General features: G+C 36.4%; 1 pseudogene; it reads left to right on the top strand.

The window, feature by feature from the left end:
• The first annotated feature begins 6,585 nt into the window (after window positions 1-6,585).
• On the top strand, window positions 6,586-7,000 carry LOC136381071 (large ribosomal subunit protein eL32-like; annotated as a pseudogene).
• The last annotated feature ends 8,069 nt before the right edge of the window (window positions 7,001-15,069 follow it).

The following is a 15,069-nucleotide window of genomic DNA, read 5'->3' as shown; positions in this document are numbered from 1 at the left end:
CTTGAGCGACCTCGTTAGGCTTGAGCAAAAAGCTCAACAGCTTGAACCTAAGGTTGTTGGCTTGAGCAAGGGGTTACTTGGTCTGCTGAAGGCCTGCGGTCAAGGTACATATGAGAAAGCAATCAATGAACAACTAAGGCAGGGGTCAGGAACCTATGGCTCACAAGCCAGAGGTGGCTCTTTTGATGGCTGCATCTGGCTCACAGACAAATCTGTAATAAAAAAATAATAACGTTAAAAATATAAAACATTCTCATGTATTACAATCCATTCATTTTCACTGCTCATGTTCATGGTTGTGGGTGGCTGGAGCCAATCACAGCTGTCCTCTGGGACAACACCAAATTTTTATTGGATAATGCGTAATGTACACAGGTCGTTGTATGGCTCTCACAGAATTACACTTTAAAAAATGTGGCATTCATGGCTCTCTCAGCCAAAAAGATTACAACCCCTGAACTAAGGTGTTGCAATGAAAAACTGATTATTGATGTTTCTCATCTCTCTCCGTTCCTGTCTGTCTGTCTGTCCCTATTTACCCTTCTGTCTGACTCTCTCTCTGTCCCTGTAAAAAGAAATAATAATAATTTAAAAAAGGATCTTACTACCAATTTATAGTTTATACAGGAGATAGGGGAGCATATTAAATGCCACCACAGAAAGGCAATCAGTAAAATCCAGTTTGTACTAAACTAATTTTCCTTCAACAAATAGATTACAAGGAAAGAGGGAAAAAGTTGAAGGAGCCATCTACTGATTAAAAGAGACTTAAGGGACATAAAAACGATTATAATGTACATTTGAATTCTGATCATAACAAATTATAAAATAACAGTGAGAAAATTGAAAAAATGGGAATCATTTTTAAGGGTAATAATGGTATTGCAGTTATATATTTTTGAAGAATATCTCAGAAATAAAAATAGAAACATTTACAAATTAAATTATGTGATGTCTGGGATTTACTTCAAAATCTAGTAGGGATAGTGGGGGATGAGTTGGGGAGGGTCCATGGATAAACAGGAGTTTCTATTTAAATTGAAATATCCAGAAAAAACAAATTTATAGAGACAGAAAATATACTGGTGGTTGACAGGGGGTGGAGGGAAGAAGGAACAGAAGGTGGCTGGTTATTGAATACATGATCTTCATTGGGGGTAACAAAAAGAGATCTGGAACTGGAAAGTGGTGATAATTGCAGAACATTATAAATGTACTTAATGCGACTGAATTCATACTTTAAATCAGGGGTCTCAAACTCGCGGCCCGCGGGCCGCATGCGGCCCGCCGAACAATTTTGTGCGGCCCGCAGACTAATCCACGAAGTTCAAAATATTTTGGATAAAATTAAGTAAGCCTAGGGGCATACTTGTATTTTTCATTTCTCTAGCATCCTAGCTAGATATTAGCTTAGTTAACAGCAGTTGTGATGCGAACTACAGTTTCTGGTCGTTTTGTGACACTGAGTAAACTGCATGTACGATTGTGCTTGTTGTACTGATTTTTTTTTGTTTTCAACTGCAGTGAGAAAAGTGTTGCGTAACAGTTGCCTTTTGTAGACCTAGTGCGGCCCGCCGAATGGCTGTGGTCTTGCTCTGCGGCCCACATGCTGAGTTGAGTTTGAGACCCCTGCTTTAAATGGTAAATTTTATCATATGTGTATTTTATCACACTAATAATAAGAACAAAGAAGTAGAAGTAGGACCTTGTCAGCAGGGAGTGATGGCTAACTCCCCATATCTGTTCATTTGGCTTTTTACATGTCAAATATGAATGTTATTAAGTCATCTAACTCTTCATTACTGGGCACCAGAGCAAGACAAGCACAGGTGGTCAGTGGAGATCCAGAAGAGGTTAGGACACTGGGCCCCAAATACCAACTATCAGAAAGAGAAAGTATCCCCTGGAAACCAGAAGCTGCCTTGGGGAATGGGAGCCAAGCGACAGCTAGGAAAGGAATTGAACTTTGAGTTGCCTTCACACTTACTGAGATGAGACTATTCAAACCAAAAATAAATTATTTGAAACTGGAAGGGCCTGAGATATTGTTATTGGCAAATTTGGAATATTTTTTTTCCTGCTATCGGCAGGAATGGGTGTCTCAGAGTGAGATGAGAATAGTTATAGAAAATAAAAATAGCACATTTTTGTGAGTGCCTGAGTATAGTATGTGTATTTTGTGTTTTAATGAGGTGGAAATCAGAAGCAACCAATGTGTAATGCCGTGGTGTTTGTAACCCATCTCTTTTGTTTTAGTCACTTTATGATTTTTTTATCTTAACAATGATGAGGAAAGTGACAGAAATGTAAGAAGAGCTATATTAGTGAGAGTGCTTGTGGTGGTGATGATGCAAAATCTATGAGAAGTCTACACACCGTGATAGTTCGTTACTATAGTTGAACACTTATATCATGATAACAACCACCACTCTTGTAAAATTCCTACAAAATAAAGACTTGTGTTATAGAGTGTAAAACTCTCAAGCATTGAATCTCCACTTTCCTATTTAATCAGTTTTGTTTAAAATGAACTTTTTGATAACGTGAGCTACAAGCTCTCTCTCAGAGTTCTTAAAATACTTTAATTGATTACTAATTTTAAGATTGGGATATTTCACATGTATATGTAGCTTTTTATGTTTTTCCTAACATTTTTGCAGAGCTTGATAATGGGCTTGGGTTGCCATGTGGCAATAATCAGAACCAAGCCGTCAGCTTGACAGAGTCTTCTGATCTTATTGTCTCAACAATACCATTTTCACATCATCATTTTAGTATCTTGACCTGTAGGCACTGGCACTCACAATCCTAGCTACAGCCAAATGTGCATTACTATGTCCAACGAAGGTGATTATGATAGTGAGTCATATAGTTTGGCGTTGTGGCAATATCCCAGAAAATTTCAATTTCTGGATGACAAATGTCACCAAGTCCCTAGCTCAGAAGGACTAAAGTCATGGTAAATGTACCACCACCCTTAAGGTAAAATCATTTACAAACTAGGAGAGCATTATATACATTAGACTGTCAAGTGCAAAGTGGTATACATATTTAAAGCATTATTATATTGTAATTAACAAGCATTCTGGAAGTTAGTCAAAGTATCTAGAAGACTATTTGATGATGATGATAACTTTGGTACAACAAATACAGGCCATGAGATCCTAGATTAGCTACAATCATGCTGGGAAAACTAAAAAAGCCTGAAGATATTTATTAGAGAAATTAGCATTTGAAATCTTCACATTTGTATTAAAGAAGATGCAGCCTTTCTAGCACATAAAATAGTAAAAGCATTAATTTTGAAATATAGATTTTCAGTTTTAGTAGATAGATCTGTGTTTCTAAATAGCTTTAGGCACTTTTAGGAAAATGTCCTTCTGGCATCTTTGCTGTTTTGTCATTTAAGTAAATTCTCATTTTCACACAAGATAAAAATGAAACAGAGAGATTAAGCAATTGTTTGAAGGTCACAGAGTGACTCAATGAAGAGAAAGAAATGAACTGTGCCTCTTTATCCCCACCCCAAATTTATATTCTGACCAAATCTTTCCCAGATACCAAGACCTAGTTAAATAAGCTTTTCATTTTTCATTTTATATGAACTGATTTAATAATGGTTCAAAATTGTCATTGGACTTTTATTATTTCTATTGCATAGTTATCAATAGTTATTTAGAGATTTTAAAAAGATTATTCTTGATATGATGTAGAAATTGATTTTCTTTTTGCAACTGATCACTCAGAATTTTGAGTGTGAAATTCTTTTAAACTTTACTTAATAAGATTATGGCTACTCTCTTAAGTGGTAATGCAGCATCCTTTATTCTTGGGTTTATGTTTTTTAATTTTTTTAATAGAATTTATGGGAGGTGACACTGGTTAACACAATTATACAGGTTGAGGTCACAATTCTATACAACTCATCTTTTCTACACTATACTGTGGTTTCACCCCCCCCCCCCCCAAATCAAGTCTCCATCCATAGGTATTTATCCCCTGATACTCTTCTCCCCCGTCTCTCTCCACAATCACTACACTGTTGTCCATTAACCTCTCTTACTACATGTTTTCTTTGGCTCTGTCAGTAAGTACAAATATTGAACAGCCTGAAGATTTCTCTTACTGACCTGCTTTCTCTCTGAAAAGTGTTAGTAGAAAAAAAATGAAAGGATTAAAAAACCATTATTTATTTGTTGTCAAATAAACCTACTTTAGGAGATGAAAAAAAAAAATAAGACAATTTACAAGACTTGAAAATCTACTTTCCTGAACATTTCTGGTCAGGGAAAAGGTTATGCAACTATTTGTCACTTGTGTCCTGTGGGTTGTTTACAAATTTCTGGTAAGAAATAAAAATGGAATGGTGGGAAACAGTAATTGATACAATAATAAAAACTGAAATTTAGGGTTGTGGCTTGCCTTTATTTCAGCAGAGGTTTTCTGCTAAGTGTTGCGGAAAATAAGGGAAAAGGAATTATTACCAGAAAAGTACATGCAACGATGTCTGAATATATATATTAAATTATTTTCCAAGGAGCTTTTGTGTGAAAGCTGGCCTAATAGTGCACTTCAATACATTTACATCTTGGAATTTTAAAGGGTCTATCAGTGTGCTTTCTGAATGGGTTTTCAATTGCACAAATGGTCTCTATCACATGAAAAGCAATAATGTTTTTGAAAGGCAATGTACTTATTGTGCTACCCACATGGGACTATCAGTGCCTATTGGCTACCAACAATTACCTTTGAAATGAAAAATATTGTTTGTATCAAAAAACTGTTTGAGTCTAAAGAAAAAGCTTTGCAGTCTGCCAATCATCCCATATCCTGAGGATTATATTGTTGGGAGTTTTATACAATTTACATGCAGAACTTCAAATGGCTCTGGTGAGTTATGTAATCCCGTGGGGCGTTTTCTCTCTGGTTAGGCTGTACTTCCTGACATTGTTGACATCAGATTCTTTTTTTGGAAGTAAGAACCAGTGTCTTCCTATTTTTAGTTATCTGAAGTCTGTCCAGCAAATGTTATCACTAGTGATTACTTGTAATGTTTCTTTCCTCCTGATTTCAGAGAATCACCTTTATCAATTCAGCTGGGGATTAAGAAAAACAGTTATTATAAGCATCTCCCCAGATTATTGAATTGGAAAAGCAGCAAATAGAATAGTGAGAGTCACCTAGATTACTGGAATAAATAACCAGGGCTACAAAATTTCCAGTAACCAAAACAAGTTCAGGAATCTTTGAATATAATTCAGTATCTTAAAATTATTTTTCAACCTAGGTTTTTTGAAAGAGTTTTATTATTCATTTCTAGATCATGTAGCAGAGCCAGCCTGTCATTCCAAAATTTATTCTTTGCTTAAAAATGCATCTATGATTTTTTTATAGTGTACAGAGGCCATAGCAGGAAACAGCTCTGGAGACAGAAAGACATGCCAATGTCATTAAACAATCCATATGTCTGCCTAATGCATGAGAGTGAGTTGTTGTAAAGCTTGATATAAACAGATATGTTATTTGATAAATATATAATAGGATACTTAGTGAAGGTTTAAGTGTTACCAGACACTTATGGGGTCTCCCAGGCATATTTCCAAAGGAACTCTAGTCTTAGCCTTGTCTGAAATTAATTCTGATTATTAACAGAAATGGACTTTTTATTTTAATCAAAAACATGCAGACTCTATATTTCAAAAACTAAAAAGCAAAAAGAGGTAAAAGGTTTTAAAAAAGATTGGGTAGATATAAAGAATATTATTGCTCTCATTTATAAAGTAAAACATATTGGAGTTATAAATGTTCACTAGTAGAAGGTATCACACTATAGTACTTCTCTGTATGTGTGAGCATGTGGATGTGTTTATTTGTATATATTTATGACCAGACATATATATTATATACAGTAGATATACATTATATAGTATACTGTGTATACTATACTATAGTATAGGAATATAATGGATAGCTTTTTGACATTTTATTTTATTATTATATCATATTCCTAAATTATCAAAAAATCAGTGTGATCATAAAAATCCCCAAACTCTTACGCAGTGGTGGGATTCAGCTGGTTCTCACCCGTTTGACAGAACTGATACCTATTTTTTTGTTGAGTTCAGTGAACCGGTTGTTAAAAAGGCACTTGCAATCAAGTTTCTCTCTAAGGTGGGCACTTGGGTAGCCATCCAATGTGGAAATCACAAATTTACATTCCTTACTCTTTTTTAATGTTCATCTGTGCAACAGTGTATTCTAAGTGCCCATAGTAATATTCATTCTATCCATATGTTAAAAAAATTGCAAGTGAGGATGACAATCAGGAAGTAATATGGAAACATCTTAAATAACATTTTTATTGTTAGGTATTATTTAATATTTATTCATTAATATTTTAAAACTCTTTTTGATAATCTAGTTTTGTGTACCTCTTTTATTCTTCCTTAAGTATTAAATGATTAAATAATAAACTACATTTTGGTATATCTTTTTTTATACTTAAAACCACCACTAGGGCAGGAACCGGTTGTTAAATTATTTGAATTCCACTACTGCCTTTTCTCTTTGAGAACATGCTCTTAATACCGGCTTTTGTTACTCTTCATTGGCACTGTCTATGGAGGTGGCAGTCATCTCCTGCTTCGCATTGGGGCTGCCCTTAGACCCCTCATGAAGCCCAAGATCATCAAAAAGAGAACCTACAAGATTTTCCAGCATCAGTCAGACTTCTGTGTCAAAATTAAGCGTAACTGGCAGAAACATTGGTTATAGGAGCAACAATGTATGCTCCCCAGTGGTTTTCAGGAGTTCCTGGTTCACAATTTCAAGGAACTAGAAGTGCTGCTGATGTGCAACAAATCTCACTGTACTGAGATGGCTCACAACATTTCCTGAAAGTACCACAAATCCACTGTAGAAAGAGCAGCCCAGTGGCACTGGGATGGTTACCAGAGTCACCAATCCCAGTGCCAGACTGCATAGCAAAAAAAATGTATAGACAGCTTCTTTGCACATTGTATTTGTTTTAATGAAGCCATAAAATCCTGTCAAAAGATTGTCTTTTGTTTATTTATTTATGTAATAAATAACTAGACCTTCCTGATTTCTGAAACAAATTAAGGCATTTACAGAAGCAATGAGGTCAAGACAATTTCTGTGGCAAAGATGATGAAAAGACTGAAAACATTTGATCTGTATTCAAGGTGATGAATCAGCAAGGAAATCTGGCATTTGTTCAGAATATTGGTAACCAAGTAGGTGACAAGAGTGACAGAAATAGAGATGGGCTAGAAAAGTCAGGTTGATTAATCTGGAATTTAGAAACTTAGATGAGGAGACTATACCCAAATGTGTTAAGAAAGACAGGACTGCAAGAATATGACTACTCCCACTCCCATCTTTTTTTGGCAAGAGAAACATCTAACGCTGAGGTAATACAATGGCTGAACCCAAAATATTTGATGTGCTTCTTATTATGTCATGGACAAACCCCCAGGCCTGGTCGAACTTACAGGGGAGACAAATAGATGTATCTAGATGAAGTGGGAAAGAAGAGGGACATAAATAGGAAGTATTACTAGGAAGATATACATTACTAGGAAGAAAGAGACTGTAGGCTAAAATATAGCCATGAACTGATGAGAGTGTAGACTAAGGTGATCAGTGCAAATGGAATGAAAAGGGGAAGGAAATTTAAATGTTATTGGCACTGAGATATAATTCTATTAACCTAGAAATGGTCAAGAAGCAGGCTCATCTCTAGTTTATCTTTTGCTTACTTTCAACACCTTTGTTCCTTATGATCACTAGTGTTATCCTAGAAGTAATTGTACCATTCTTTTCTCTTCTATTCCATTGTCCTTTCAGCTTGTTGATACTTTGGACCCTCTGTGAAAATCTCAGAGAGACCGCCATTTTAATATCAGAATTATCTAAGTTGCAGTGTCTTATATCACAACTACTAGAACTTTGAGACAAAATGATAGCCTTCAAGATCCTAAACATGAGTCAATGCCTTAAAAGTCTTCACATGGGAAAACATTAAAAATAAAAGGAAAACAATACAGCTTTGTTATCTTATTAGAACAAAGGAAACGTTTCATGGAAGTGCCTTTTCTCTATTCTCCATCGAAGTTGCTTCTTCATGATGACCAAGAGGCTCAAGAAATAGAATTTTTTTTCATGCTTTTCCCTTTATATAACATACTTGGCATAAAACCACAAAATTCTAATACTAATTTTAAAAAATACAAGCTTTTTCATGTTTAGTATCACCTTAGAAATGGAATTAGAAGATATTCTCTTTCCCCTGCCCCTACTCTCTTTCACTGCCTCTCTTATTCACTCTTTTCCTCTCTTTTTAGCATTTACTGATTTCTTGCAGTGTTTCATGTCCTCTGTGAGGTATAGAGGAAATTTCATTAAAAAAATCCACTATTTTCTCCATGGATGTACAGTATATTTAGAAAGAAAAACATTAAATAGATCATTACAGCTTAATATAAATGTTATTAAAGAACAAATAGTGGGTGCTGTGGTGTGAGTTGCAAAATAAAAGGTATCAGGATATATCTTCCCCCAAAGCTTGTTTAAGCTAAAGGTAATAAACAATAATTTGATAAAGTTTGTGTATGGAGAGAAAGAGGAGCCCAGAAGACTGCCAAGATTGCAAAACATCATGTATGATGTATAAACATAAGTTTATTTAAATAACTGAACGATGTTTAAATAAGACTAGTGTTGATTGTGGCCATTGGGGAAACTGGCAGAAGTAAGACTGGGGGGATAAGTGAGGGCCAGCATCGCCTCAAAATGTGAGGATGGTTTGATCACCAAAATTCTATTAACTAATACATAATTTTAACAGAATGAAGAGAAAACTTAGTATGCTCATATGAATAGATGCTGAAAACGGTATTAGATAGAAGTTAACACTCAAAGGAAAATTTCTTAGGAAACTGGTATCAGAAGGATACTTTCTTAACTTTACATTTCTTTTTTCAATAAACGTAAAGAAGCATCTTATTTGATATTAAAACATGAGAAGCATCTCTTTTAAAGTCAGAAACAATGTGCTTTCTATTACATTTTTTTACATTACAATGGCAGTTATAGCCAAGAAATTAAAAACAAAAAGAAAATAAGACATAAGAACTGGAAAACAGGTAGGCCATGTTTTGCTTAGAAAACTTCTTTTTCAGCTAATAAACAAATTATTGGACCGTGAAAAATTAATCCAATGTTCATATCAACTGAGAGGCTGATTAAAGCAAATATTTTGACTCATCAAATACTTCTGATGATAATATAATTTCAATGTAGTAACAGCTTTGTGTCAGTGAAGTACTAACCAAAGTCAATGGTCCATGTTTGTCTTTCCTCGGTATTTTTTACTATCCAATCTGTCTTTAATTTCCTTGCCAGTTGCATTTCAGTAGTTACTTGATATATTCATGCAAACTGTAAATAACTCTGGGAACATGATTGTCAAGGTCATTTAGTTTCAATAGTATACCCAATATCTGGTTAAAAACTACAATGACCACAAAATTTTATTTTACTAGAATCTTTTAGGAGTTTTGCAAGAACTTTTATAACAATGTCCCCCTTTAAATGCAAAAAGAAAATTCTAAACAATAGTTTTAAATATTAATAACTATCCTGAACATGTAAGTACAAGAAAATACATTTCTCTAGGCATCACCAGCACTTTGACCTCTAATTAGTTTTCTTCACTGGTTACTCTATTTGCTGGCATCTGACACAGTGTGGCCAAACTTCACAGCAAGCATTGTAAATCTTAATGTCACATGTCCTCTACATTTTATATAAATAATGTTATGTTTATAAAATATATTATAAGAGCAAATGTAGTATTATATTCAATCCATGGGGTTTATGTATTTCAACTCCTTGCTATAATACTTATAAAATCTGTAATCTAAATAAGATTCACTTAACTTCTTTAAGGTTTAGTTTTCTGGCATTGTATGCATGATAATAACTATTTTACATTAATCTAGTGAAGGTTTAATGATATATTATCAGCCCTGGCCGGTTGGCTCAGCGGTAGAGCGTCGGCCTAGCGTGCAGAGGACCCGGGTTCGATTCCCGGCCAGGGCACACAGGAGAAGCACCCATTTGCTTCTCCACCCCTCCCCCTCTCCTTCCTCTCTGTCTCTCTCTTCCCCTCCCGCAGCCAAGGCTCCATTGGAGCAAAAATGGCCCGGGCACTGGGGATGGCTCTGTGGCCTCTGCCTCAGGCGCTAGAGTGGCTCTGGTCGCAACATGGCGATGCCCAGGATGGGCAGAGCATCGCCCCATGGTGGGCGTGCCGGGTGGATCCCGGTCGGGCGCATGCGGGAGTCTGTCTGACTGTCTCTCCCTGTTTCCAGCTTCTGAAAAATGCAAAAAAAAAAAAAAAAAAAAAAAAAAAAAAGAAATGATATATTATCAGTCAGGTTCACAGTGACTTTGGGGCTGAGTAAATGGTAGTCCCTTTCCGTTCTTCTTTTTGTATATAATATCAAATAATAACTAATGCCATAACATCAAACCCTTAACATGCTCTCCAACCTCTTAAATTAGCCCTTGGTTTGAAAAGAACCAAGTGTGATACCCTAAATTAAAACCACGATTAGGAATAAAAGCTCCAAAAATATAATTTTCACAAGTTTAAGGACTATGTTTTTTTTTTTTTTCCATTACTATGTCCTCAAGTAGATAGAACTCATTGCCTGTTATATAGTGGAAGCTTAATAGAAATAGATGGAATAAATGAATGAACAAACTACGAGGGATCTTGAATATCATCAATTACATCCACTTTATTTATTTTTTATTCAGATAAAATTCAGCACTTTAAAAATTTTGAAGTATACAGTTCAGTAGCTTTTAATACAGTCACAATGTTGCAGGATCAACAGAACTCTCTAATCCAAGATCATTGTCATCCCTCTTCTCAAAAATCCCTGTACGCATTGAACAGTGACTTCACATTTTTCCCCTCTTCTCTGCCCCCAAAATCACTAATCTGCTTTCTGCTTCTATTAACCACCTTATTCTTCGTGAAAAGAAGCTAAAGTTCAGAAACATCACATGATTTCCCAGGTTACAGTCAGTAAACCTCAGGGCTGGGGAGTTGATTCAAGTTTGTTGTCCTCTCTAGAGTATCACTGTGCATTGCTTTACATATAGATCATTTGAGCAATTTCTTTGTTAAGAAACATTACTCTTGGCCCTGGCCGGTTGGCTCAGTGGCAGAATGTCGGCCTGGCGTGCGGAAGTCCTGGGTTCGATTCCCGGCCAGGGCACACAGGAGAGGCGCCCATCTGCTTCTCCACCCCCCCTCCTTCCTCTCTGTCTCTCTCTTCCCCTCCCACAGCCGAGGCTCCATTGGAGCATAAAGATGGCCCGGGCGCTGGGGATAGCTCCTTGGCCTCTGCCCCAGGCGCTAGAGTGGCTCTAGTAGGGACAGAGCGACGCCCCGGAGGGGCAGAGCATCGCCCCCTGGTGGGCGTGCCGCGTGGATCCCGGTCGGGAGCATGCGGGAGTCTGTCTGACTACCTCCCCATTTCCAGCTTCAGAAAAATACAAAAAAATAAAAAAAAATAAACATGGAAAAAAAAAAAGAAACATTACTCACTTTTCCTTCCCGTTTCAGGATCTTATGAGACAATAATATTCATCCTGACTTTCTTTGCTTAAGTGGATGATTGAAGGAAGGCTCTCTATTTCCAAAATGTGTTTCAGGAATAACAAAGACATTGTCCCTTGCACAGTTTGAAGCACATTGCAATCCTTAGCTCACTTCAACCAAACTAGACCTATCAGATAGGGACTAATAATTAATTTTTGAGGTGAGGAAATTGTGGTACAAAGAATTTAAATGATTCATCCATGATCACACAGCTAAAAAATTAATAAACCTAAGATGTTAAAAGTATTTAATTTTAAAAACGGGAGGGATTGTAAGTAAAATAGTTTCAGGGGATTTGGAAATCAACAATTAGTCAGTGTTGTACACCATAGGATTTCTCAGAGCTTTTAATGATTTAATTGTCTTTAATGGATTGAGTCTTTAATTGATTAATTATGAATTTCTGAGAGGAGAATACAGGATGTAATATTTCTCAAACATATTTGAGCAAAGGAGTTTTTAAAACCAATTTATTGAGTTATAATGTACCAAGGAAATTCAGTTATAATGTACATGCAGTAAGTAAATTCAGTTTAAATGAACAGTTCAATGACTTTTGACAAATGGAGCTACCATCATAATCAAGATGAAGAAGCATTCCATCACCCCTTCCCAGAGAATTTCCCCACCCGTGGCCTCAGACAACTGCTGGTCTGTCTTCAATCACTACAGATCTATCTTTTCTAGAATTTCATATATGGAGTCATTTAGTCCCTGCTCTTTGGGTCTCTCTTTTTGCACTTGGCATAATGATTTTGAGATTCATCCATGTTGCTGCATGTTAAATCAGTAGTATCTTTCTTTTACTGTTGAGTTTCTTTTATTGGATTATATGGAAACACCACAATGTGTTTATGAATATTTTTGTTTTACTTTGATAAAGCATCTTCTACTTTGGAACTCACTGAAATGAATTTTGGATAATGTCAGGTGTTAAATATTTATGGATTCGGGGAGTACCTTTTTCTATATCAGGGGTCCCCAAACTATGGCCCGCGGGCCGCATGCGGCCCCCTGAGGCCATTTATCCGGCCCCCACCGCACTTCTGGAAGGGGCACCTCTTTCATTGGTGGTCAGTGAGAGGAGCATAGTTCCCATTGAAATACTGGTCAGTTTGTTGATTTAAATTTACTTGTTCTTTATTTTAAATATTGTATTTGTTCCTGTTTTGTTTTTTTACTTTAAAATAAAATATGTGCAGTGTGCATAGGGATTTGTTCATAGTTTTTTTATAGTCCGGCCCTCCAGTGGTCTGAGGGACAGTGAACTGGCCCCCTGTGTAAAAAGTTTGGGGACCCCTGTTCTATATGGTGTTTTGTTGGGCATTTAACACATCTACATCATCTAATCCTGGAATATCAGGAAGTTTCATTTTCAGCATCACGGTTAGAAAGTATTTGGAAGACGTGTGTGTGTGTGTGTGTGTGTGTGTGTGTGTGTGTGTGTGTGTGTGCGTGCGCACGCGCGCGCATGCTGTATTAAATACAATAGAGAAGTAAAATAAATCTTACCCTCTCTCTGGACAAATTGAGGAGGTTTTTGTGAGAGAATATTAATCTAGCTATAGTCTGTAGATTGATGGCAAGTATTTCGCTGAGTGTAATTAATAAATATGAAGGATTAGATGTTGAGTCTGATATCTGTTGACCTTGTAATTCTATAGAATTTACAGGCAATAAAATGTCCCAAGATGTTGTATCGAATCTGTGTCTTGTTTTCATAATTATCTTTGTAACTGGTCTCACTCAGTTACCATTCCAGAGAGCTCCTCTTCCCTATTACAGCACTAATAAATTAGATGTTCCATAAGTGCCTTTGTTCAAATTCATTTTCTTCTTTCAGTTAATGAACAGCCATCTGCAGCTGCTCCTCAATCTTAATCCATCTGCATAGAGATGCCATTGTTATATACAGCATTCTATAAATATTGTTATGTTGACAAGCTGACTGCAGATGGGGAGGGGGATAGTTTTGTTATTATTATCTCTGATTAAGAGAGAGGCCAGATTGACAACACAAGGGCTCTGAGGTCCCTTCTCTTCTGTAAATTGTCTGTTCACATAATTATGTTTCTAGTAATAATATTATGGTATGCATTACAATCATCATTGTGGCTGTTATTTGTTATTCACTGAGTACCACTTCTGCGTTTTACAGTGTAGAAGGCACAGCATGTAGGAAGACAGAGTTCATATTTGAAAGGATGCATATCATATTGTAAAAAAAGGATTTTATCAGTTATATGAAAATGAGTGGTTAAGGTAGATGTGGTGACTTGTGCTGCATTTATATGCCACAAAGTATATAGCAAAAAAAGCTGAGTGGTACCACATGTCAATGTCCTTCATACACAACGAGATTGGTCTGAAGTTAAAGCAATGCCTTAGAGGAAAAATATCTTCATTTAGATTCAGAATATGAATGGATTTTTTAGTGAGACAACTTGAGAGATGACAAGTCCACAATTAATGGGAAGAACTTTCATTACCAATGACTTAGGCTATTTCTATCTAGCAAAGTGGAAGAGAAATCTATAATCCAGTTGGTTTGAGAGGAAAACCCACTTATTATGTGCCCGATATATATAGGTTGGATGCTGGGAACATAGTTGTGAACAAGACAGACAAGGTTCTTACCTGTGAGGAGGTTGTGCTCTAGTAGACCAAGACAAGTATTGCACAATCATAACTGAGGAAGAGCAGGGTGCTGTGGAGTATGGAATGAGAAAGCCCAGGGGGAAAAAAGCATTCAAACAATTGTCTTGTAGGAGCTGGAATCATGGCCTGCGACCTATTTCTCTTTCAATCCCCAGGATAGGTGGTGGGTGGTGCGTATAGGCAGTACTGAGGAAGAAAAAAAAGATAGGTGACCCTTATAATCTTCTAACCTCCTTTAAACATGATAACTATACCTCCAGGCAAAAAGACAAGTGGTACTTGCTAGTGTAAGTACCCTTCTCTAGGGTATCTTCTTAGAAGGATGTCTCAAGATTAGGATCACATATGGTAAACAAATCTACAATATATAGATCTATGAGGCATATATCTGTAGAATAATAGACGTGCTGTTTTATGCTGCTAAGTTTGTGGTAACTTGTTATACAGTAATAGAAAAATTAATACACCCATTTAAAGAGCATTGGGGTTGGGAAGAATGTTCCAGTCGAAAGGAGCTGTGAGTGCAAGAACTTAATACAAAAACCAGTATGGCATGGTACAAGAATGTAGTGAAGTCTGATGTGTCTGGGATGCACTGATGGGAGGAGAGTGCTTGCAATGAAGTTGGAGAGGGTGGCTCAGGTAGATAGAGCAGGGCTCTGGAATTCAGGTGGAGGATTTTAGACTCTGTCTAAATGGCAAGCATTTGA

Source organism: Saccopteryx leptura, chromosome 9, assembly GCF_036850995.1.
Source record: "Saccopteryx leptura isolate mSacLep1 chromosome 9, mSacLep1_pri_phased_curated, whole genome shotgun sequence".
In the NCBI taxonomy this organism is placed as follows: Eukaryota; Metazoa; Chordata; class Mammalia; order Chiroptera; family Emballonuridae; genus Saccopteryx; species Saccopteryx leptura.
The sequence above is the reverse complement of the archived record's forward strand: the minus strand, read 5'-3'. Positions and strand labels throughout refer to the sequence as shown.